At 34.4% G+C, this 27890-nt stretch overlaps 1 protein-coding gene across 3 annotated transcripts in view; it reads left to right on the forward strand.

Annotated features, from left to right (window-relative positions):
• LOC118187527 (transmembrane protein 114) overlaps window positions 1-27890 on the forward strand; it is a 174190-nt gene that overhangs the window by 64020 nt on the left and 82280 nt on the right. The gene's annotated exons all lie outside the window — the stretch shown is intronic.

Genomic DNA, 27890 nt, shown 5'->3' on the forward strand with positions numbered 1-27890 from the left:
AACTCTATCAAAGTTTCGGGTGAGGAAACGAGGAGTTTTTCAATGCCTTTCTATTCTTCGCTTGATTCAATCTGCATTACAAAATCAGACAGTTTTTGCATATTTTGTTTTAACAATTCGTTTAACTTCTTGTAAATTACAGGAGCTTTAAATGTCTTCATTATCACTGTTTTCACTGTCTGCTGGTGTTATAAGATCCTCCAGCTCTTCATTCGTCATTTCTTGATTAACTCTTTGACTTTTCATTATTTCAATTGGCGGAAGTCCTTTAAAACTGCTGATTATATTTAGTCAGAGATGATGCCAATAAGCATTCAGTGTTAATGAATGAAGTTCAACTTTGCACAAATCAAATTGAAACAATTAAGATCACCGCGTGTAAGCGAAATCACATTCCGGATATCCGCTCATTTCAAGGTTTACTTTATATGGTACAATACCTAAGTTTGAAAAAATATTCCGATAAATAAGCATTAGTTAAAGAAAGGCGATTAATTTATTATTTTTAAATAAAATATTACTTGAATTGTTTTTTGCTTTGGACTTCTGAAGCAAAATTATTTAAAACGTTGTTAAGAAATGTTTTATATTCAAATAAATCACAAGTTATGGAGTGTACATTATGTAGTAAATTAAAGCTTCAAAAGAAATCTGAAGAGCTTCATTGGATTATTTTGAGAAGTGTATTCATAACACATCAGACGGTTTTTTATATGAAATAATGATTGTAATGTATAATGGGAGTTAGGAGCCTCAGTTAGACTGCTTTCGTTTTTTTTAGATCAGAGACTTTAAGAACAAATTCTAGGATTTAGTAATCAGATGGAAAAGCAGACTGCGGTGAAAGATTTCCTAAAATAAACCGACGATGACAAACACTTTTTTATTCTCTTTATCTCTCCGACTCTCTTTTGTTTTCAAAACAATGAATGTCTTCAAAAAAATTGCAGGAAATAAATGTGTCCTTCTCCTCGGTAAAGGAACCCGATTTTAGCAAGGGTTATCCTAGATCTTACAGGAAGTGTTTACTCAAAGGAAACGAAATTTTTTATTTCGAAAGAGTTGGTAAAAGTGTTGCTGATGGCAACAGCAGAAGTACTGACTTTTTGGGACGTTGTAAGTTTAGTAGTTGGCGCTCAAAGAAAAACGATTCTATGTTGTTGGCCCTTCTATACCTCTGAACTATAACTGATTATTTTTCATTTAACACATCCATATATGAAGAGACTTTTTATTTATGTTATCTCTTCATGCACATAATAATCTGCTACTTACACCTTATCTAAAAGATACATGGATCATTCAGAACCTTTCTTCGGTTTTATAAGCACATTTCTCTTTTTTGTGATATTTAAAATAATATTTTTTCTAAACCCCATACAACATACATGAAATATGTTGTATGCGTATACATGAAATATGTTGAACGCATACAACAACATACACGGAATATTTGCTAAACATCTAGCGTACCTTATTTAATTAATTTTGAGAAACACAGTATGATGTAAAAAATTAGAGTTAAGAGAACAAACAAAGCAAGTAGAAAGCATTGAGAGCAAGAAGAAAGCATATGTCGAACAGAGTTTTTCAGATTTATTTAATTTTAGGTGTGTCCGAAATATTGTTTTGAGATAATGAGGAAACTTTGGAGAAACAAAGTATTTCACTGATTAGGAGAGTGCCGTATACAAACCACTATCGTATTGGTCCTTCTCTCGCCTTTAATAGCGAAGAGAATCAGATGGATGTTAGCACAACAGATTGCTCGCCAAGCCCCTACTGAAATCAAATTCTCTTCTCGCATTAATTAAGATTTTGCTTAGAGAGGAATTTTAGATACTTACTTTTAGGGTTCTGTTCTGTCTAAAAGCTTATTTTAATGTCCTGCAGACCTTTTTTTTCTATATTTTCTATTTCCTCTGACGTTCGGTGTATTCTATTGAATAGAACTTACTTGGAAGATTAATTTCTTGTACGTGGTCCTCTGATCTGCCGTCCATTTATGCATTTGCTCGTTGGTTCTTTTGGCTTTCCTTCATATTAGTTACTCTTCGGGCGACTGTTTGTTGTGTAGATTGTGCCTTAACTGACCACTCGTTTTTCTCTCAATGCAAGTTTCTTGCTAATTTTGTTTATTGATACTTTTCCGTTTCCACCATCCTTCAACCTGTCATTGTTTCTTACTCGGATGGGAACAACATCTCTGGGATTCTTGAACCTTTATCATATTCCTCGTTCTTTTTTTCCAACTTCGTCTCCCATACTGCGTAGTTTTCTCTTTGATACGTCATCCAATCTGGGACTTTTCTTTTTCATTCCCGGAATCCTTTGTTTTTCTCTGCGGTCTTGGTATAGGTAGGCTGCTGCTGAATCAACTGAACTTATCGATGGCTCTGCATTATTTAAGCCAGGTGATTATTAGAGTAGCGATCTTATAAGCAGTATATCAGTCTGTTCATAATAGTTTTGTGTATCTGAATCATATACGATCTTACGGATTCACCAATCTTTCCTTTTAAGCTTAAAATTATTTCCGTTATTCTCTCGATTAAAAAGGGGCCTTCGAATTAGTTACAAAATTCCCTCACCTCTCGATCTTGTGCACATGAATAAGAATGCTTTATTTTTAAAACCTTATCTCCTACCTTAAAATCGATCTCATAACGTCTTTTTGTCGCAATAAAGTTTTTATTTTGCACGAGCCATTTGCACAGGGCTCACTTACTAATTTCCGAATAGCTGCCAATTTAAATTCTTCCACCCCTTTTTTCAACATAAAAGAGTTTATCGAGCGGCGTAATCCTCTTATATAGATCAAATTTAACTGATATTTTACCAGTGGTATCGTGTTTAGCGAATTTCAGTGCATCAGCTAGTTCATTAACACAGCTGTCCCAGCGTTGGGGGTAATTCTTAACTATTTAAGGGAGTCCCAGGATTTTTGGGACAAACTTTAAGGGGAGGTAGGGGACATCACAAGGATTTAGATTTGTATAACAACTCATGGTCGGGAACGCCATGGGAAGGTAATAACAGGTACAAGAAACGAAGAAACACAAAACTGAGATCATCTGATATATTTATTGGTCAAAAAATAATACATGTGCTGCGTTAGATGATATGTGAAAATGTCACAAAAAATGTTCAAAGTTTACACCATTGCTAAAGACGCATGCATTACATCGTCGCACCATGGATTGTCGGACTCGCTCAAATACACCTGGATTTTGTTGGATATCCGTAGCAGCACAGACGATTCTGGCAACCAGATCCATTTTGGAATTCACAGGTGTTGCGTACACACCACGTTTCAGTGCACCCCATAGAAAGAAATCCATGCTGCTTAAATAAGGAGAGCGTGGTGGCCGGGAAATCGGTTCACCACGCACAATTCATCAGTGACCAAACACATGGTTCAAATATTCACGAATACATCTGCCATAATCGGGAGCTGTCCATAATCGGGATGTTGGTTAGTATGCGGTCTTATGACATGGAAATTCTCACCAGCCCATAAATGTGCATTGTGGCGGTTGAATACACCATCTCGCGTGAAGTACGCCTCATCCATAAATAAAACGTAGGATGAGAAATGCACTTCTTGGCAACAGTGGTCGTGATACCACCGTGCAAAACGCACACGCTCAAGATGGTCTGTGGGGAGCAGTGATGGTACTCTTTAAAGATGGTATGGGTGTAGCAGCCTTCACGCTTCAAAACACAATGAACACTACTCCAAGATCCTCCAACGGCAGCAACGACGGCTCGTACGCTGGTACTCGGATTTCTTCAAACGGTATCCAACACATTTTGTTCCATGCTGGGAGCGAGTCTTTCGTGGCCCGTCCTCACTATGCCTATTACCTCAAAATGATCCATATTCACACAAATTAAGATGCAATTTAGAAAAACTTCCAGCAGTCTGATGCATCTCTCTGTGGGTACCTTTCGCGGTTCAATCTTTCTGGGACAAATCGTAAATTTCCTTCTGCCAATTTGGAAATCAGGTGCATATCTGCCAGCTCGTAGTTAGTAAAACGTTCCTTACTGCTCTGCAGGCGATGGCAGCTCAAATGACTGCGGCAATGGAAGTCTGTTTCCTAAAGTGCTCTTGTGAACAACGCCACCTAGCGCCGAACGAAGGCGTTTCCGACCATGGGATGCTAAAACTAAATCTCTATGATGTCCCCTACTTTCCCTTAAAGTTTTTCCCAATAATAGTGGGACAGCCTGTATATCTATTCACCCGAATTGCGATATTTAACTGTGATCTATAGGCGACCATTTTAAAATATTTTATGTCAAGACCTCAAACATTTTACTTACGATTTGCTTACCTTTATCTGAGATTATTTTTATCTGGGTTTATTTAGCTTTAAATTTATTAAAAAAATAATCTGCAGCGATTTTCGCTAACGCCTTTATGAAGGGAATTATTTCTGCTATTTACTTAATTTATTCACTTCATAAAATGATCAACAAGCAAATATCTATTTTTACGTTTTTCACTACATAGGTAAAGGCCTAACAGATAAATTCTTATGACTGCATTAGGGAATGTGGCTTTTAAGCTATTTAGGTACCTGGCTGGGCTATAATTAATTTAATTAGTTAATTCCCAAGCTTTAAAAGATTTGACAAATTCAGTTATGTATCTTTGTAACTATGGATAATAAACAGTTTCTCGTACTCTCCGCACTGTTTTTATTATTCCGGGATTGTCTGACAAAGACGGATCATGCAATTCATGTAAAATATTTAAACTCTCTGAGGTAACAGGTCGTAATCTATCGTTTTTATTTCTTATCTTCGAATAAAACATAAGGATATCAGTGATTTCATAGTTGGAGGGTCTGCTCCTGAATCTCGTCATCTGGCTCAAAATGATTGGGATCCTTTTAATAATTTTAATAAGCTTAGATATTTTTAAATTCTGGAAACCTTTTCTCGTGAATCTATAATTTTGTCATGGGCACATTTTAACATGGCTATTTAAGTCAACATGGCACATTTTAATTCTTTCTTCTCGCCATCTAGTTTAATCCTTGATAGTGAATTCTCTATAACATTTTCTTTTCTAGGAATATGGTTAATTTAAAAATTATATTCATGTAATTTAAGACCCCACCTTGAGTCTGAGAGAGAAATATTTCTCAGAATGCAGAAGTACGATGGCTCTCATGTTCCATATATATGGTAACAGTTTCCTTGGCAAAATAAGCTCGAAACTTTTTGAACGATCAACAGAACTCTTAGTATTTATCTCTCTCGGTAATGGTATACTTTTTTTGTTAGATTAAGTGCTTTGCTAAAATATGCTATCATCTGTCCATTTTGCATAAGCACGACTCCTACCGTGAAATCAGATGCATCTACGGCGATTTCTAATTTGTCGTCCGCTTCAGGAAATTTCAAGACAGGAGCTTGGATGAATGCTTTTTTAACTTTTTCAAAAACCGTACTTGTTTCCACCAACCAAGTGAGTTTAGTCGTTTTCCTTTTTAAATTTAACAAGTGCTCTGATACGTCAGAAATCTTTAATGAATGTTATATTTGGAGCATAAGTTAAAAAATGAGGCAGTTTCTTAACAGTGTTGTTTGCCGGATAAGTTTCGATTGCAGATATCCTCCGTATCTATTTATCGCTCAGATATCTTATATTTCAAGTACTGTGAATCAAGTACAAGTTCTGTGAATTTGTATTTTACCGCATTCATTTCTAAACCCGCTTCTCTCAGTAGGGAGAATCTGTAAATATCCGCAGTGTGCTCATCATATGTGTTGCTTATTATATTATGTCATCTGAGTGTATGAATGTTTTGATTTATGCATTACAGGCCTTAATATTACGTCCATTTCCTTTTGAAACGGAATGGCAGCTAAGTGAAATTAGTGTTCTGAAATTGAAAGAGAATTGCCAGACCTTAAAACCGATGGCAGAAGTTTTATTTTTTTCTCTGCATAGTACAATAGGTTTAGCGTAGGGATTACTTGTAGGAATTATAATTTTGGTTTTCAACATGTCCGCAATATAACTTTCTACGAATTCCCCTTTAACGTTTTCTTAGCGGTAGAATTTTATTCTACATGTAAGTGTTTTTCCTGTTTCAGTCGATTGAATCCCCACATGTTTGAATCCTGGGGCGTTGTTAAATAAATCTGAAAAATTTCTTACCAGCTGCCCCAACTTTTCAACTCCATGCTTGTCGGCTCTACCTCCTCCTCCATCAACGCGTTCATATTCATCTCCATCGTGTCTGCCTGAAAATTAATTTGTGCTTTAGATGAGTTTCAAATATCCAACTCCCAAACTAAGCATTTGCTTGTAAATCTTTCATCACACACATACGCAAAAAAATCCACTTCTGCTCATTTTTAACTTGCACATTCAAAGTCACCTTCCTACTCATTCGCAATATGTTAATTGCATACCAGATCCTTTTTTTGACATCTGGGGTGACTGACTACTCTGACCCACAGCAACCCTACCTAAAGGTTCCTAATAAACATCATGCATTTTCTTTTGTATGATTTATGTTAGGAACCTCCATTACTTGACGAAAAATTTTATTGACCACCAAAACGTATCCTGCCGTAAAATTTACCACCTCTTTTAACTTGTGAATCGAAAATGTTTGATGACTTTTTCATTGTATTCTAGCCCACCCATATTTACCGAGGCACGTCGACTTTCAAATTTCACTGTTAACTGTTTCAGCATGTAAGGGTTTCTTAATTCTAGAAAATATTAAATATGCACCAACGACCTGAGTAATAGTGTCTTAGTTTACTTTTAGAATAATGCATTTTGTATATAACAAATTAATCTCCTTTAGTTTTCTTAGAATAAAATTGGTGAGCTTATCAGCTTTAGTCTGCTATTTACTATAACGTTCCACTTCTAACTTGCCTCTATCTTTAATCACCGGTAATGTTCTCAAAAGGGCGTTTTTAATTACTTCAGACTTGTAGTTCTTACATCCTGGTTCGCCTATTAAATACTAACGCCTTTATATGAATTCAGTGCTTAGCATTGCAAAACAGCGGTTTGTATGGCCAATTTGTGCTCTTCTCCAACCAGATATAGTAAAAAACTGCGTTTCTAGGCATTCTAAAAACGCCAGGCCCGAACCTCTGCCGTCAAAACTATTAGATGGTTTCATCGAGGAAAGCACAGTGTTCACAATAAGTCTGAAAACTTCCATAGTACTTATTGGTACTGTAGGAATTTGGAATCTTCGGAGAACCAGGCTAAATCTTGCGTTGTCTTGCGACATGATTCGTTACAGAGTTTGGAGCAAGATTTAGGGTTCCACTACGTCTAGAGGCTTCTCTTAATGTCTTGCATGTCTTACTGGACTGGAAGTTAGATATCGCTTTGATCTGAAATAAATGACCAAATATTAAGAAGGTTAAAATAATATTTTTATGTAACACTTAACGAACAGAAGGCGCTATTTGTGTGACAAGTGAGCATTCGCTACTCGCTGGTATTTAAATTAACATGATAAAATTAATTTCCAAAAGTTAACATAGTCTGAGGCTGCGCACACAATACACTACTGCAACGGCTCAATTAATTAACTGCCCCTACAAAAATGTCGTTTAACAAGATGCTAAATCTTGAACAACTTTGCCTGATCTGGCGATAGTACATCAAAAGGAAGCTGCCAGAAACTCTAACACATTCAAACATGATTTAAGTCTCCAAGAACTATTTTTTTTTCTGAAGAGGATTGCATAAAGAAGTTAAACTGAAATTCAAATCATAATAACTGGATAATTAACGTAAAATCCTTCAGGCTGATTTGGGAAGAACAAAGAGAAGCTATATTGCAGTATCGCTTCGGCAACATGTAGATTTAACGAAGACATATTCAGGATTTGGGGGTCTCAAAAGTGAAAAGGTTATTGTAATTTTTAAAATTAGGAAAACATCAATCTTAGTCCGCCTAGATTGTAAATACTATTAATTTCGAGACACAAGTGCCTCTTCTTCTCTTAAAGAAGAAGAACTATGTCTGGTAGTCCTTGGAATCGGCTGTATGTTTTTCGAAATGTTGTTTCGAAATGAAATATTTTAGAGGAACTGATTCCAATGGCCTATTTATGAAGCTAATTCAAGACTTGAGCAATACGCATTTGAGTACTTCGAAACTAAGAGTATTCAGAAAATAGAGTTTCAAGAATAAAGTACAATTTAATAGGTTGGAAGGATTTTGTATTGGACTGGATTATTTGGAATTATGATAAAGCACAACTAGGGCTATTTGCTTGTATATGCCTTGCGTGTTTGGCTATGTAATAGCTCAATTTTTGCTAATTTTGTTGTTGTATTCAGAGCACCAATGAATCATTATATTGAGAGGAGTATTATGTTAATTAATTTTACGGTTATTACTTTGTTACAGGTTTTTATATCGGAAATTGTACTAATGCAAGTTGACTTTTCAGTAAACCAAGGGAGAAAAGACACGAGATATACTGAGTTCCATCGATATCTTCTGTACATATCTCTTTTGATGTCTTGTTAAGTGTTGATAACTTGGAGTTATTCTTACTAGGATTTTGGGCAACAAGTATACTATAAGATGGAGTATTTTGAAAGCAGTATACCTTTTCATAATTTTGTAAAAGGTTACTTTTTTGTGTACCTTCTTACCCTTTACTGTTAGATGGATATAATAAATAAACATACTGAAACTAGGAATTTATATATTCCCCGCTTGCACAAAATTCCTCACCTAGTTTAGATAAGGTTATTTTAAATAAAGGAAAACCAAGCCTATTTTCTAAAATCGACTTACTCAAATTACGAATATCTGTCTTGAATTAAAAGTTGAATTTGGTTTTCTATTAACAATTTATTATTTGTACTAGAGGCTGAGTTTCTAAACTAATTCTGGCAGCTGTAGATAAATATTTTATTAATTTATTGATGCAATTGTAAACAATTATATAAAAATACCTTCCCTTAAAAATATCCAGCCATTTTATAGGTAGTAGTGAAGTAGCCATTTTATAAGTATAAGTAGTTTAATTTGTGAGTAGGTAAAAGCACTTGTGATAAGTGTGTGTGGTACAAGCACTTGCACATAATTTGTGACTAGGGTTCCCAAATGAAGAAAAGATTACACTTTGGTCTTTGGAAAGAGCCCTTGACATGATTGAAACAAATGAGTACTTCTGCGATTGGTGACGGAAATATGTGTTAAAACTTAGGTATTGCCTTAGGATTTCTACCCTCAGAATAAATCTACTGCCAGAGTGGAAGATTGTTGCCGCGAAATGCATGAGCTCCGTAGTAAGCCAAAGTCATCAACGGAATTACTCATCCTAGGATTCTAAGTGTTATATTATCGGAAAGTGCATAATCTGTGGATTAATTCGGTGTAAAAATCGAGTGGATAACTTCAGCAGTTCCGGAGATATTACATTTTTAATTATTGTGTTTCTCGCGACGGATACCACGCAATTTCCATTGTTTTACTGAGTGAAGTGCCGATTGTTACCAGTTTTATATAAATCGATTGTGTAAAATCTAGAAGTAATCCATCCACAATCGTCATACGGTTGAATAGGGGATACATTTCGCTCTCCTCTCGTACAATTTTTGTGAGTGTGTGCCGAGCGTGTGTGATTTTATATAGTTTTTAATGAAGATCACTTTTTAGCCATTTACTCAATCGTTACAAAGGATTACTCCGGAACCCCTGGTGCTACAGCCTTCATTTAAGAATAAGGAGGTAGGCCTTCCTATTATCAATCATCTGGTACATCACTTATGTCAATAGCCTAATTATAACAATATTTATTAAACTTTTAATGATTTTTTAATCGTTTTTAGTTCACGTTTCTACCCTCTTCGACTCTGTCAGTTGGCGTCACTTTATAACACCGCAGGGTTGGTCCCTGAGACACTCTGCTACTTTATAGTCTGCGCATGCGCTCACTGTGGAGCGTTTGCTACTGGCCTAAGTACAACGTCCACTGTCCAGCCCCTTCTACATTCCCTTACCCTGTAAGGTCACTTGGGAGCTATTACGGAAGTCAACTCTGCACTGCCATCTAAAGAACTTTGCAAGAACTATTTTCCCATGCGCTACTGATTACTTCCAAGACTTAGTTCTTTACCTGGTGCACATCAATATATATTTCTTCAACGTTATATGTGTTACAAGACTGATTTATTCTAGCGCAGCATTTCCTCAACTATTAGATCTTTTCTTCTAGCACCCCATGGCTAATTTTTGAACATACTGCTTGTTGTCTGTATATATATATTTTAAATTTTTAATAATGATTCTCACATTTCCTGCTTACTGTTTTCAGTAACATTTTTAACGCGTAGTACGTAGAATATTAACTGAGTATTATGTTTCTCGGAAATTTTAATCTTAATTTTCTGCTTGTATAATCATTTTAATTTTGAAATACTGTGCCTTCCGAGTAATAATCTCATTATAACGCTCAGTTATTGTGCTTTCTAGAAATTGAAATTATTATTATTATTATTATTTTTTTTTACTATTATTATTCTTTTCGTTGTATATTCTTTATGATTTCCAGTTTTCTACTCCTCGGTTAACATAACTTTAATCTTCTGCATTATTTTTGTATTATAATTCTCATTTACTGTGTTTTACATGTTAATATAATCTTAATTTCCTGCAATGTATAATCAATAATTTGCCAGCTTACTGCACACGGCTAATATAATTCTAATTTATTGTATTATATAATTTACGGCTAATATAATTCCAATTTATTGTATTATATTATATAATTTTTTTTTTTTTTTTTTTTTTTTTTTTACTTCTCTAATTTCTGATCCCTCTAATGCGTTAACAACTCCTTACGAATTTCACATCAATTCCCTTACCCTTTCCTCCTCCTCTATCTCAACTCCCACTAACACTTTCAATAATTCGCCAGCTTACTGCATACGGCTAATATAATTCTAATTTATTGCATTATCTAATCTCAATTTCTCTAATTTCTGATCCCTCGAATGCGCTAACAACTCTACGCCAATCTCCCTTCCCCTTTCTTCCTCCTCTATCTCAACTTCCACTAACATATTTAACTACTTAGTTAATTAAGCTCATTATTTTTTCATTCCTCCTGCTACCTCATCTGTAGCTTTCCAATTCCTCAGTAGTTATCCCCATTCAGCAGCTACTTAAGCTATAATTTATATAATTTATTTATATTCAGTAAGCTTTATACTTTTTACCAGTCTAGAGTATTGCCAGCATTAGCAAATTGTTTAGTATCTTTTTTTTTTTTTTTTGTGTGTGTGTGTTATTGTTGTTGCTGATGTTTAGCTAAATTTACCTGTTTACAATGTTGCTTTGATTTTAATAGTCATAGTAATCCATTTTTTTAATTACATTTTTGTTCTGCATTCACAATTATGCCTCTAGCATGGTAAATAATGTTATCTAGTTAGCATCGCTTATCTGCGATTTACTGTGCTAGTAATTTTCTTTGTGTTAGATACCAAGAGGTCTTTTTATTTAATACTCTATCTACAGTCCCCCTAGAATTTTACTCCAGTACTTGTGTTACTTATCAGAAATTTATTACAGACCTCGGCATTTCACATAGTAATCATAGTGTTACATAGCTCCAACCACACAAGTGTATCATGCCAGAAGCCGACACGTCAGTGCACCATAGCAACTTAGACACAGCTATACTAATCGAATCAGTGCAATATAACTACTCCGATAAAGTAAACTCACTTATTGAAGAAGCAAAAACAATTGGTACAACTATCAGGAACAAACGATTCCTGTTACCTGCTGATCTCAGAGACCAATTAACAACAACTCTGGAAGCTCTCCGAAATTTGGCCCTCAGAGGACTGTCCTCCCTACCTTCAACAACTGATGCGGAAGTTAACACAGATCAGGAGTTAGCCACCTCACCACCCATTGCCACACCTATTCTGCCTACTTACAACATCACGCGCACATACGCTCAAGCGACCTCACAATCCTATAAGCACACTCTGCTTGTTTATCCGAAAGAGGACACCAGAACAACCAGAAAGGAGCTCAAAGAGAAGCTGAGCGCACAGTTCCCACTTCCCTCATTGGGCATCAAAATCGCGACAGTCCGTAACATCCAGGAGGAAGGACTAGCAGTCGACTGTGCCACTAAAGAAGATCTCGAAAAGCTCACCCAAGCACTCCAAAGTACACAGGGTCGAGAAATCGTTAAAACGAGATTTCCAATCATTAGACTCCCACGGGTAGCAATCCACATCGTCCCTCCTAATATCACTCAGGAGGAAATAGAGCAAGCTATTATCTCAGAATTTAAGATCTCCAAAAGCAACGCCAAAGTCCTCTATAGGTTAAAAGATAGGGGCAATGGCGTCAAGTGGATCGTTGAATGCCAACCCGCAGCTTTCCACACCATCATGCAATCATCAAGATTGTATCTCGGCTGGCGGGCATACCGCATCGCTGAACATTTCAATACCCGTCGTTGCTACCGCTGCCAGGAGTTTGGGCATACCCAAGACAGATGCAAAAACAAAGCATATTGCTCATACTGCTCAGGCAATCACAAGATCACAGATTGCAAATCCCAAAAGGCCACTTGCATCAACTGTGCGGATTACAACTACCGCACAAAAAGCAAATCACCCTGCAACCACCCAGCCTACGATGTCACCTGCCCAACTTATGGACGGTACATCAGCAGAATTAAATGCAGTACCACCTATGGATGATTTACAGAATCTCAGCAACGATACCCTCACAACAGCAATCACAGACACTCCCAAGACAAATGGACCAATACGCTGTGCTCAGATCAATTTACAAAGAGCTCAAGCAGCTGCCTCCCAACTGGTCCAGCATGTCATCACCCACAACCTAGACCTCCTTCTCATACAAGAACCATACTGTAAAGATCGTCGTGTAGCCAGCCTTCCAACAGCCTGGAAAATTTTTCAATCACAAGCAGGTACGAATGATCAAGCCCCCAGAGCAGTTATCGCCTGTTGCAATCCTTCTTGGTCCCCTCTCGTTATCACACTCAAAAGAGACTACATGAGTATTCATGAACTCATCATTCATCATTCAAGATGTGCTTGTATTTATATCCAACAGAACTGCCTTACACTAACATTGTGCTCCAGCTTTCATGTGATTTCATGTACTCCATTTATCTTTTTGTGCCTTAAGTGACTATGTGCATGTACCTGTTTTTTTGTGCTCTCTGATTATGCATTTTACGCATTGTGCTTTGTGTATTGTTGCCTTTGCATTTTTATGTCTTTTTTTTTTTTTTTTTTTAATTTTTTAATTTTTTTTTAATGCGTCTTATTATCCAAGTATTTTTAGTTTAACTACCTACTATCTGTAACACCACAGCTTTCCTCTTCAAACTGTAATACAATCCTACTAATGCCCTTGTAAGGCCATGTACTTCCCTTTGACAACCTCAATAATCTCCTGGTGCAGCCTCGTGTGGTTCCAGGAAGCTTTTGCCGTAGTTAGAGGAGGGTTTGGAACACATGCCTGTTTACCTCTGTTAGGCACCAGGCGTTCCAGTCCTCCGTAACCTACCTACCTACCTACCCTCAGAATAGAATTTTCCCTGCATTCCCGTACTTCCTGCCACTCGGTAGGGTAACGTTGAAAAGCTGTAACTATCACGTAATAGATCAAATGGTACCTCAGCGGAGACGCTCAAAATTCTTTCCTCCACACGATGTTATTCCATTCTGAGATTTGCGCGATTCAGAACTCTTCTAACAGAATGAAAAATTGCTCACCTTTTTAACATCTGAGTATTAACTAAGTGAGTATGCTGTATTAGTTCTTTCATAACTATGAAACACCTAACGTTACCATTCAAACGATTTTAGCCATTCAAACGATTCAAACGATTTATTTTAAAGAAGTTTTAAGGAATTGTTAAGTATCTTAAGAATTTTAAAGAAACTTTAAGGAAGAGGCTTTAAGGAACTGTTAAGTATTTTAATCTCTGTTTCCCTGTTTTGCAGTCGAAAACGACAAAGATGCAAGGACAAACAGTCTTATTTTGTGTTCCATATTCTTGGTTAGTAATTCTGGTACTAGATAGCATCGTAAAATTCTAAAATTTGTATTATAGTGCTCTAAGTGGAAGTGAGAAATAGAACAAAACACTGCCCAGTTCCTTCAACAGTTGTTATACCTATACAGGCTGGCTGTATGTAAGCTACCAACTTTACTATTGATATAGTTTATCTTATAATAGAATGTAATAGGAAGGCGGATGTTTGTGCCGTGGATGTCATGTTAACATATACAGAATGCTAAGTGTTGTCATACTCTTTTTATATTCTCTATGTTATTTGCATTTGGGATGTAAACTGATGAAAGTATCCGACTGATTTTGCTCCGAGAATCATTAAAAATTGTTACTGCTTGGAGCTGTAAAAGAGGTTTAAAATTTTTAACAGTTTTTTGCTGTTATGTCAAGTTTATTCACAAAGTTTATATGGACTGCTAATAGATAAAAGTACTAATTCAGTATCTGGAAACATTGGAAGATATTATAATATTTAAGTTCATTATTCTTTACTTTGAAACTGTGGATGGCAGCATTTATAAAGTTTAAAGTGAAATCCTAAAATTTAAGAGTTTTATTTTTATAAAAAAGTTAGGTTGTTATTTTTGTATACTGAAAATTGTGAATTTTAAGATTCCAGTAATACGAGCTTTATTATTATGATCTAATTTTATGATTTGCATTTTGTGAAGTGTTTTATATTAGTTTTAAGATTTTATGAGACGAATGAGCTTTAATATATGAGGTACTTACTTTACTTAATGCTGACTTTAGTTATTATTTATTATTACATTAGTTATTATTCCTAGCATTGGGGTGGCATCAGAATTTTGGTTAATATAATTTAAAAAGACTAAAAGAAAAAAATGTGTGTTGCATGGACAGCTGCAGCTGGCGGTATTTTAAAAATTCTAATCGCATTATTTGCTTTCAATTAAAAAGAAACCCTGGAAAAAGGAATTTTTATTGCTTTGAATACTTTTTATTGTAATTGATTTTTTAAAGAGTAGAGGCATTCTGAACTCTCAAACATAATTATAACTTCGACACAAGTTGAAATTATCAAAAATATTACCAACATAAAAAAGATTATTTTAAAAATATGAATATGCTTATGAGAAAATGAATTGATGCTTCGATTTGTAACCGCTACAGATACACTCAGCTGATCAATGTTTAAGTTTGCAAGTAATGTTTTCGAAAATGAGATCAATTAAAAACAGCTTGAGAGAGATTTAGCAGTTAAAAATCTTTCTCACTATAAACTCGACAAGTTAACATCAACATTTGAGCAGTAGAAAATTTTTTAGTTGTCTCCGAGAGCTGGACAAGTTAACATCAATACTAACGAATCAAAAATTATTCGAGACAGGTTATAGAGTTTGAAAGCAGGGTTGAACGCTGGAAAGGATACAAATGCGTTGGTTTGTTATATTAACTTAGAGCATTATTCAATTTCATTAGAGAATTGGAGGGATTACTCGTATTTCATATTCTTGGTTAGCGGTTTTCGCAACTAATGTATTAAAAATAATAGGTAGTGTATTTAAATTCTCGAGTCCACATTGTATTATTGTACGTGACCTGGAGAAACGATCGCGTTGATTATATATCGTAACACTACTTAATCATTTGTTTTCTATCCAGTGATTGATTGGATAAGACCGCTGATTGTTAGCATCTCCAGTTTCTAATCCCGGCGAAAGAGGTAGTAGCATGCGCGATTTCATTGTTTTCGCCATGTATGACGTGAATATTATGCAGTTTCCTTTAGAACGTTCTCCACGAAAACATCTCTTTCCTTAGAAAAATAGCCATAGTTAGTGATTATGATTACTTGAAAACTTAAGTAATCATTATTATGAAGCCTTAATAGAAAGTTATAATTTTAAATATATCATATTTTGATGACAGATCTATTATAAAGTTCTGACTAGAAAGCTATAATAATTTTTTCTAGAATACATTTAGAATTTGGTTTTACCGTGTAGAAACAGTGCAGTTTTTAGCATACTGTTTTTTTACAGTGTATCATATTTTTAATACTGTGTGACAAAGACATATTAACACCATTAATTTTGAATGAGCTCTTTTCCACATAGCGGTTAGCTAGAAGTTCATTTTTGTCCACGAGTTTCTCACGATTACTCTTTTTTTCGTATCTGTTATAAATGATAGATAATACTGGTGCAAATGAATGTTAATAAGTGGAACACACAGCACTTCATTTAATGAGTCTCAAAATGACGCCCAGAGGGTGAAAGGCAGAAGAAAGCAAATAAATAACAGGATTTTTGTTTTCTTCAGAATGGACAAGATGATACGCCTTTAGCTGTCTCGTTTAATTATTTATAACTATGTTTCATCTTAATTATTTGATGGCATTATGCTGTAAGGTGTAGTTTAATTTTATAACGGTTATTTTTAATTTTGAATCCCTTTCCTTTAAATTCTTGTTTTCTACTTACAACTCCCTACCATAATAAGTTTTTAGTATCGCACTGCATATAAAGGGGATAGAAGGAGTACTTCAGTAGAAGTTTCTGCTAACTTCGGTAGGAGAGCTTAGGAGTCCTTAGTGGCGCGTGTTTGCCGTCAGGCTACTTTGTTATTAAGTCGATACACGCTTGGCCGTATTGTACGTGCCTGTTGATAATCGCCGGCTAATTTAATTATGACCAACCACCTTAGCTAATTGTGTCTAGCTTCGGCTAAGTCAGTTTAGTTTAGTATTAGATAGTTTCTTATTTTCTTATCTTGATTTAAAGCCCAAATGTAGGCTCTTCTGTAAGCCCGAGAAGGGACTAACTGTTATCATTTCTTTGAGTTTGAGGGAATCAAAGGGTATTTTAAAGCTTAGGAACAGTAACATATTTATGTGATTAGCCACGCATCACAAGTTTGTTCTTTTCCGAGAGATGATGATCAAGGGCTGTAAATACGCAGATAAATAAATTCTTTCCGCTAAAAGCTTAAGCGTTTTTTCTGCAATAACATGGATCAAGCAACTGAATGCAAAGTTTAAGGAATTTGCTGAAAGCCAATATCTAAGAGTTGTTTGAATAATACGAACGAAGAAATATTTCTTTGAAATCATTAAATTATAAAAATTTAGGAACAATTTTTTCTTCTTATTTTTTTGTAAATAAGCCTTTCGGTTGTATGCCTGATTTTAAATAAACCTGCTCATTGTGTGTCTGGCAAAGCAAAGAGCTATCTGCGTAAAGAGAGAGATGCCATTTTGGAAGACATTTTAGAAGAAAACTCTATCATTTTTAAGAATCTGACATAGGTCCGTTTTAGAGAAACGGCCATGTTCTGCCCCAGTTTTCAGTAATGTGTGAATTAAATAGAAGAAATTCAAATAAATTATTAAATTCATGTTATAAGGTATTTTCTCCTTCCTTTCCGTATGCCTTCTTGGTGTAAATGGAAGCACAATCGATGCGTATTTGGGAGGTCCGGAGTTCGATTCCCGGCTAGAGCACTGCGAATTTCTTCGGTTTCCTGATATCGAAAAAATTCTAGAAGACTCTAAAATTGGCACAGGAACTGAAAGGTGGTGGAAGATAATTGTCATCACCAGGATTTGGCGATTGGGTCCCCTAATCCTTGGCCGTCCTTTAAAAGGAGGAGTATATAATGTGAATTTGTGCGCCTCTAAGATGGGTTCTTACAACGGAGGTGAACCAAACAGAATTATATATCATCAGAGCCGGGAAAACTACAAAGTCATAATGTTGAATATTATGTGCTAATAGCAGTTTTTATATTTTACGAAGTCTTTCTTGTCCAAAGTTAGTTATCTTAATACACGTTCTGAGTACCTGAAACAAACTCTCAGATTTATACTTCTTGCTCAATCATGACAAACCTTAGTGTTCTATGATAAATTTACCAATAGTTCGAGGGTTAATTGGCTTGATAACTCAGATTACCAGCCTTATCCTGATTATCTGCTCTCAGTTCTGATCATTTCAAACATATATTCACGTTAGTTTCTGTTTACTCAGTGTCTTGAGATTTTCTCAGTTTTACCAAGGACTACTCTATTTTTGAGTATGTTGGACGTCCACGTTGCCCAGCCACAGTTCTCTGGTTTCTTTTAGTGCCAGATTCTTGCATTAAGGCAATGGAAGTAAATAATGGTCCGTGTTACTCTTCTCTCCGTACTCGAAGAAGGAACTATCCCTAGGTTTGAATCTGTTATGGTATATTGGGAATAGTCCATGACCTGTCAAGAATTGTGTTAGGCTAGCAGGGTAGTTCTTTATTTCCATGTTAACTTTTGCTAAAAAGAGAATGTCCTTCTTCCTACCTCTGCCTCTGACCATTTACTATACCAATTTGTTAGCAAGTTTATCAAAGTTTCTCTTTTAATGTGAGACCAAGGATGTTTAGTAAGTTGTTCTATAATTTCACGTCATTGGCTGCCTGCTTGGCCAGAAGGTCTACGGGTTCATTGCCTTGCAAGGGCACTGCATTTATCTCACTTCACCAGCCTTTAAAAATCTTAATAACTCTACAAAGTAATTAAAAGTTTTCAGATTTCTTGAAGAAAAAATTCTGTCAGGATTGTACAGAACTTTTTTATGGAATCGATGTCCGTCTAATGTAGAGTTTTGCCTACTTTAGAGTTCTGTTTTAAAATACTCTGTTTCTCACTATAGCCCTGAAGCTGATAAGCTTTTATGTTAATAATAAAGAATAATTAGATGTAGTTATTCTTCTACACAATTTGTACAACATTCGTTGTTATGATGGTGCATCAGAAATGATTTAGATTACAAAAAATGTGAAATAAATAACAACATTTTTTTTATAAAAGGAATTTGTAATTCCGATGCTTATCAGCAATTCCAAATTTATATTGTTTTAAAAGTGCTAAAATGAACAGAAAGAAACTTTGGCAGTAAATTAATGAGAATTCTGCAGTTTATAGTTAATAATATGAATACATAATGGTATGAATACATACAAATATAAACACATAATTTCTTTTTCTCTTGCTCTGGTTTATGTTCGAGAAAGTTTATTATGATACACAGATTTGAAACTGCTGTTTTATGAAAGTGGAAATTCGTATTTCAACTTTTTCCAACAAACATTTTATTATAATTTCATTTCTTCTCCCTGTTTATAATTGTTCCCTGAGTTTAACAGAAGTAAACTGAAATCGGAAGAAGGCATAATGATTTTAGAAAGTAAAATAATATAAAAAGGTATTTGAGTAATAACTTGAAAATATAAACTGTTAAAATATAAAATTGTAAATAAAGCAATAACTTGAAAATTTAGGCGGTGAATTTTATGTTTACTTTAAACTTGTATTCAGTTTTTAAAAAGAATAAAATATGGGACATACGGGAGTGCCTGTTGCGAATGAAGTTGTAGGGCTATTATTTAAATTAATCACTTATTATGATTTGGATCTGTAAAATTTCTCCTTTCTGTTTTTCTCATCAGAATGTAAATGAGATAGCCAGTATTTAAACTGAGGTTTTTGGATTTTAAGATACAGCATGTGTCTGGACTGCGCGTGCACGCTACCTTTATTTCCTGTTAGCTCAAACAATTGTAATTGTTCGACTTTGCGTTATATCGCGGCCGACCCTTTTAATGCTCCGGGTAGAATTTCTGAGCCAGCTTATACAAAAAATTTAACTGTGTAGTCTTTGAACGACACATTTAACTTGAATCTGACTGTTCCGTTTAGCTATATCACCTCGAACTGTGGCTAATATTGTTATTCTGATATGCTAAATTATATTTAATTAAAAAAATTTATTTAAACCTTTCCGTGCCTTTATGCTACTTCACACATAGCGATAATTCGATTCGCTATGTGTCGCTATGATTCGCTATTCGTCTGATTTGGTTATTAGTTTCAAACAACTAAAAGCTCATAACTCTTATTCAAGAAAGTAAAGTTGATTTCAGTTAACCTGTCAACTTTTCTAAGCATTTGCAGAAGAAACAAAAGTTTAATTTACTTTTGGCACAAATACTACAAGGACCAGCTTAGTGAGATCAAAGCTAACCTTAAATAATATGAATTAATTTCATTTAATGTAAACTGGATTATCAGCTATATTTCGCTATTTCTAAATTGTAACATTCGAATATTTTGATCCCACGAATCTTCGAAAATATTTTAAATCCGTAATTTAAATATTTAATTATTTATTCCATCATTCGAACTCTAAACATTTTTAATTCTAATATTTGGAAAGATTAGTTTTAATAACGGACAAAAAGTGAGTTCAGTCAAAAATGAACGGGACTGCTGAACTTCCAAGGTTTTTTTGAAGATTCAGTATCACCTCGTAAATTCCATACATACTATTTCAATAAAGCAACCAACGAAATAAGTTGGAATTTTTAAGTAATGCGTGCTCTAAGCTTTATCAAAAATTCTTGAGCAGTCTAGGTATTTCTTGAAATATACTGCTACTCGCGTATGGTTTTTGTAATGGATTAAATACACTCAGAGCCGACAATAGCTTAATAAAATTAATTTTGACAAAAGAAACATTTTATAGTTCTGGAAATTTTTACAAAAACACTGGAAGAGCTCTTCTCAGTAGGATGTAGCACAATCAGTAGTTATCACGTCAAACTATTAAGAAAATTAAACACAACGCAATAAGCGCATTTGAAGAGCAAAGCTCGCACGGAGGTCTCACAATACTCCGAATTCAACTCTGAACTAAAAACTGAGGACTGGTATTCTCTCCGGTCTTACCTAGATTTTTCTCGACCAACAAGAAAATTCAAAATTGCTAGAAAGCATGTATAGTTGCAGGTACATATAGGGCCGGGTACAGTTACTGTTACATATAGGGGTCAGACCAATTACAGTTATACAGGGATCGGGCCAAAAAATCAGAAGATACTGAGCGTACTGAGCGCCACGGGCTGAACTTCTGACCTATGAATTCCTATCAGAATTGTTCAGTTCGTGGAGACAGGTCAGTCGGGCATTTATTGAGCATATCTCAAAAGGTACAGAGACATTGACAGTATAGTAGTATTACAGACATCTTCGCCATAAGGCAAAATACATGCAGAAAGTTTATAATACAGTCAATATACAAAAATACTATATACAATAACAAATTATGTACAGACTAGTTATCAAAGAGAATAGTACAGTATGTGCAAATATTAAATCAGTAAAAATCAGGTTTATATCAATGGCAATGACAATAGGAATAAGGTTCAAGGTAGACATAAGTAATTAAGATGCAATGGGAGCATAATATGTGCATTGAGCTTTAAAACTGTTTCATACAGAAGATGATTCAGATGATACAAATGATACAGATGATACATTCTACAGATGATACAGATGATACAGTAATTGATCGATGATCGCTAAGTGTAATCATCTCATTAACCTTCCAAAACTGTATCAGAGGAGCTAATGATGGAGAAGATAATGTGATGTCGATCCAACCTTGAGCCCTAACAGTTGCAAAGGGTGGGAAGACGTAGAATTTAATATAACCTAAGAATGCATCTCAATGAAATCAATAAGTGATGCGGAGCGAGAGTCTTCTTTTGAGGACCCCCAGAGCGAGCCTGACGCATTAAAGTCTCCACAGATAAGTACATTAGGAAATTCTGTTTGTGGTATATAATCCAATTCAAAAGGAGTTCATCAATATCCCGACTGGGAGGGAAGTAAGTAGAGACAAGTAAAATTTTTAGATGTAAAAATTCAATTAGTGCAGAAACCGAATGTTCAGTGGATTTCCAATGAGTTGGAGATAGTGCACTATTGAAAACTATTGCAGCAAGTCCATTAGAAGAAGAAAATTGTCTTAATGAGGCAGTTAAACATTTCAAGAGTTCCATCAGGTTTAAGATATGGTTCCTGGAAGAAAGCAATGTGGATTCCCAATTCAAGAACTTGATGAATCATGTGACTAGTTGTTACCATTGATCTTTGCAGATTACATTGTAGAAATTTGACTTTGTTGAAGGGAATCACTGACAAACTGCTGGAAGGTCGTTGGACTGAGTGTGAGGGGATTTCCTCATTAATTTCTGAAGTTCCAGCTTGTATGTGGGACATTGCGAAGAGCTGGATGAATGATGAATATCGTAGGATGTTTTTAAGACGTCGTTAGAATGCAAACAGTTGATACAAGCCGGTGCTTCCTGACAGTTCTTGGTGGGATGTTCGTGAGACTGAGCACAGTGGACACAAGAAAGCCGTTCCTGACAGTTGCGATTATTATGCCCCAAACCTTGACAATTGAAGCAGCGCTGTAATCTATAATAACGTCGAAAAGGGCAGGAAGAAAATCCAAAATATAAACGGCCGTGATCACCTATTTGATTAAAATATGGTAGATCAACCTGAACCACCCAATTGTTACGTGAGTCGGCTCTATGCAATGGTGTTCTAGGGTGGACGGGAGTGGCTCCGTCAAAAGAATGAAAATTTCCAAAAGCTTGAACTACGTCTTCGGCAGTAAAGTCTGCTGGAACACCGAACACAATTAGTGATTCCCTTGGAATCCTTGGCTCACGATAATGTAAGTTATTAAGATCTTTAGCGGATTCCAAAGTAGCCTTTAGCTTTGCAATATCCTTCTTATGAGTGCAACGTATGAGCAATTCTTTGCTTCTGGTTGGCCTTATTTGTTGTATCGGGATATTAAGCTTTTTAGAATTAAGTCTTGAAGCTAAATTGCGTTGAATACCTTGTGGAGTTGTATCCGAGTCTTTAGAGGCTATAAGTAAAACGTGTGCTGATGGTTTGACCAGAGGACATTGTTTCTTCTTGCGTTCAACAAGTGTAAAGGAAGAACTGTCTTTTTCAGGTTCAATAGGAGCTGTTGGGCCGGGAGTAGTGCCAACAACAAGAGATGGATCAATTAAGGTGATAGATTTTAATAGAGAATCGTTCAAGGCTAGTGCAGTATCTTTTTGTGCCTTCGCTTCAAGAAGGCGATTGTCTCTATCAATAAGTCCTCTTTGTAAGAGCGTAAATAAATCTGTGAGGAATTTAGTATCTACTTTGTTTAACTTGCGCTTCGCGCGCTCAGAACCTGCAAATTGCTGGGCTGAGGCTAATCTGGATAAAATATAGTCTGTAGTCAAGTTTTCAGTGTGAATTGATAATCCGGACGCAGAAGGTATGCGTGAAGAAGATGGAGTTCCGATTATTGTGTCAGAGGCATTAATTGATGATGTAGTATGTGACGAGGCCATGAACAAGTAGTTATGGATAGTGCATTAACAATTCTTAGCAAATACAAAAAAGGTTGACAAAGGAAGAATGTGTATACAATTAGAAAGAAGAAAATTATAATAACATGAAGTTAAAAATTTGTCTTAAGTAAACAAACGTATAATCATATAATACAAAGTACAGTTAGGGAAAGAAATGCAGGAATAGAAAGTAATAGAGTGCAGTCTGAGAGCAGCAATAAGCTTAGGAGGTAAATAAAAGTTATAATGTAACAGTTAATCAGTCATGTAAACACAGTAATGAAAATACAATATGTAGAAATATTGATAAGTGATGCAGAATAATGATAAAATAAATCACATGAAGTAATTAAAAGTGTAAAATAATAAACTTTATATTGAAATATTACACTTGATAGCCTTTAAATAAAGAGATTTATCTATTGGCAACAATGATTTAAAGTATAAAGTAATAAGAAATCAGTTATTTATGGGAAATAATGGTATAAATTTAAGCAATCGTTATGCTACTTTCAGCTCAAGACTTAAATAAAATTAAAGGAGAAATGGATGTACAACAGCTAATCAGTTAAAGAAAGTTCACTAAAGTAAATACATAAAGTATAAACATTAATTAGCATGCGAGGCAAAAGAAATAAAAGCGCATGAAGTCTAATAAGTTAAAAATAAATTAAGTATTAAATTATTGCACTGGAAAGTAAATAGCTGTAAACTATGGCAACAATGATTTAAAATTTAAAGAAATAGGAAAATATGAATTTAATGAAAATCAGGGGAATAATGGTACAATGTTAACTAACCGTCGTTTATAAAACTATCAAATGAAATAAAACAATATTAAATATATATAAATGAAAGATAATAATTCAGAAACATTACAAATTAATCACTATTAACTATTTAAATACGAATTATGAATTAAGTATGTATTAAGAAATACAGGATGTAAATACAAAACGTAAACAACTTATCGTTTATCTTGCCAAAGTCTGTAAATGTTAATTAATTCACTCTAAGATGTCCAAAAACAGGTGGGAGCACTTAGAAACAATCCAGAGTAGTAAAATGCAGTCAGATAACTGTCCAAATAAAAGTTAGTTGGAATTTCTTGGTTAAATTGGAGATGTCTAATGAATCTTTGCTGTAGGTCAGTTGATTAGCACATCATTGACAGAAAATGCATGAAAAAGTCGATAAATTCCAAAATAGTTGTCGCATCCGTTTGGGAGTTACATCAAAATGCTCCTCTCATGACGAGCATTCGAAGGATGTCAAATTCAGTAAAATCGCTGAGGTATTTCCGCAGTTAGAATTTTCTTTGCGAGAGCATTAAAAATCTTCAACCAATAGTTAAAAATCACTGCACCACTACTATCAGAAGATACTACAATTTTCATGTCTTCTGCTTTAAAAAACGACTAATGACTCAACAAGTGGCTCTCGAACTGAAAAGTAGTGGATGATAATTCGTCATTACCAGGATCTGGCGCTGAGTCCCCTAATCCCCAGTCGCCCTTTGAAAGGGGGGAGTATATAAGGTATTTCCTCCCTCCTTTTCGCATGCCTTCGTCGTGTAACTGGAAGCGTACTCGACGCGTATTCGAGAGTTTAGTTTTGGTCCCGGCGAGAGTAGTGCACATTTTTCAAGTCTCCTGCCAATAAAAGGGGGGAAGGGGAAACCTAATGATTCTACACTACAAGAAGCTAATACAATAAAAGTAAGGATAAAATATATCTCTATTCCTATTAATGACTAACTGACATTTATGAGTTAATTCATAATTATGTATACATATATATGAAATTACAAATATTCTCTATTCGTATAAAGCAAATAGAAAATTCTCTATTCTATAAAGCAAATATAAAATTAAAATTTAAAATTTAATTAAGAAATTTTAATTCCAAAGAAATAAAAATAATTATTATTTTTGCGAACTAATTTACAATATCATTTAAATTCTAAGAGCATATATCAATTAATTATCTAAAACCATAAAAAATATATTATTCCAAAAAATTAAATGTATTATTCGTAAAAATTGCATAAGTGAATAATTGTTGAGCAAGCAGGAGACAGACTTATCAAGGGGAAGTTGCCCCCAAACCTAACACTTCAATTACTCAATTCGTGTTTCGTCATCCATATAGGCAAGGGTAAAAGTAAAATTCAAAACCAAAAGTAAAATCAAATGTTGTAAATTACAAAAAAAGAAATTTAAACAGTGAAAATTTGAGAAAATAGCAAGTAAATGAATAGATTTAATATTAATGAAATTAATTTTAACTCTAGTCGCATAACTCAAATCAATACGGAGTAGAAAACCAAATTTTTTAGAAAACCAAAGTAATTTAGAAACCCTTGTCTATCTATCTACATTTAACCTAGATCTATCTACATTTGAATTTTTGAGTTGTACTAGCATTTGCTAAACTAGTTGAGTTGAGTAGTTTGTACTGCTAATTGTAAAATTAAAGGTCTCTAATACAATGTGAAGTTGAGTGTAAAGCTGCTACCTGTGAGAGCTATTGTAAAAACCTATGTTATAAATTTAAAAAATGTAAAATGCTTCTTTACGTCCAAAAATGTTGCTAATTTTGAATCATTGTTAAAAAGCGTAAAAAGTAAAAAATATGAACTGCTACTGTTTGTGAAAAAAGATGTTGCAGACAACTAAAGAGTAAAACATTTTGAGTAAAAATAAAAATTCAAATAAATAATTTAATTTAATTCAAATAAATAATTTAATTTAATAAATTTAAATTTAAATTGAATTAGAATTTGAATATAAAATTAAGAATTGAAATAGAGAATTATTGTAAGAAATTTTTTGTATGTAATTTTTTGTAATAGACTGCATTATTTAAAATTTAAGTTACAAGTGCAATCAAAACTTTAACTAAATACTGGCCAAAGGTAAGGAAATTAGAAAAATTAGATAAAAATCTTCACTCAATTCGAGCTATAATTGAGACTTTCGAAAAGAGTTAGCCCTTCATTTTTAAAAGGAAAGAATTCAGTATTGATAAAATATACATTTTTACAAAATATATTTAGAAGTAATCTCGTAACCTTTCAAAATCCTCCATTACCTTCCAGTTAAGGTCTAAGGTAATATTATCATACCATACAAAGAAAAGTTAATGCCTGCCTTTTTAATATAGAATTTAATAAAAATTTTTGGGACTTGGTTATTAAATTAAACATTAATTAGTTTTATTATTTCGTCCTTTATATATACAGAGAGAGAGAGAGAGATAATTGTACAAAAGAAAAAAATAATACCACACACTTCCAAATACGTATAATCCGATCCGTCTGCAAACTGAGAGGTAAGATATTATTGCAAAAATTCAACCAAAATTGAAAACTCGTATATAAACCAAATTTCGCTCTATAAATCCAAGGTGAGTGTTGAGTCCTGATTTACTCGAAAAAAATGGCTGGGATTAGAATTGATTATTTAGCTGTTGACAAGACACGCAAGGGATCTCTACCTAAAAGCAGGGATGCTTTCGTGCAGGAAACTAGCGTCTATTGTTTGAATACGAGTCAAACTACCTGCGTTCAGCGATTTTACTACTAAGCCGTTGGTGGGTGAAAAATAGTCCAGAAACAATCGTTGACTTATTCGAAAATTTTCCTGTTACCAGTGCTATGGGAATAACCGAAGACGATCCTTTTAATACTAGACGGGTGACAACAGTGTTATCGTTAAAATGGCGGATTTACCTGTAGTGAGACACGCTTTTGAGAATTGCTAGAAAATTTGAAATCGAACATCAGTAGTCAAAACATGTGTGCTTTAAAGCTTTCCCGGTCAAGCCTTAATAATTCGGTTCCAACGAAAATTAACACATTTATATTATAAACAATATTGAAAAAAATATAATTAATTTGTTATAGTTAATTTGGATATTGCATTAACACGATCAAATGGAATGTGCAAAGCAATATAAAAATGTTATAATAGTTATCTCAGTTTAGATAGATAATATGTTGTAGACATATTTTTAGAGCACAAGAAATAAAAAAAGATAAGACAGCGAAGGAAAGAAAATTCTGCTGCGAAGATGAGTTGCGAAATGAAATTGTTTTTTTCCATACTTACTGTAAAGCAGAGAAGAAAATAACAAAAACGCAATAGAAATGATTGTTCACCTCCGTCACCACTTTCCGTCAAGGAAACATTTCGCAAAGCTGTTTTTAAATAAACCGATCCTTTGCTTATTCTTCAGTTTGTTAGGCTTCTCTACTTTTATAAACCTATTCTTAGATGTGGATTGAATATAAACATTTACCACCCTTACGGTGCCTTTTAAAAAAAGGGAAGTGTGGAAATTATGAAAGTGAAGAATTGTTACTGGTAAACAAGATTTCTGTAGTAATAGTTTCAGCTTTTGTAAGTAATTGGCTATTCTCTTAAGGATTTGAGATTTCATGCTGCTTTGCATTTAAAAAAAACAATTTTGGACGTAGTTTGTAAATGAGATTTGGAGTTCTAATGATGAGCAAAATAGCTTAAAATATTCAAACGAATTTTTTGACCTTACATGCTAATTAATAAAATCGGATACAATGAAGT

Source organism: Stegodyphus dumicola, chromosome 6 (genome assembly GCF_044657685.1).
Source record: "Stegodyphus dumicola isolate Sdum_Otavi_A_Nest chromosome 6, ASM4465768v1".
Lineage (NCBI taxonomy): Eukaryota > Metazoa > Arthropoda > Arachnida > Araneae > Eresidae > Stegodyphus > Stegodyphus dumicola.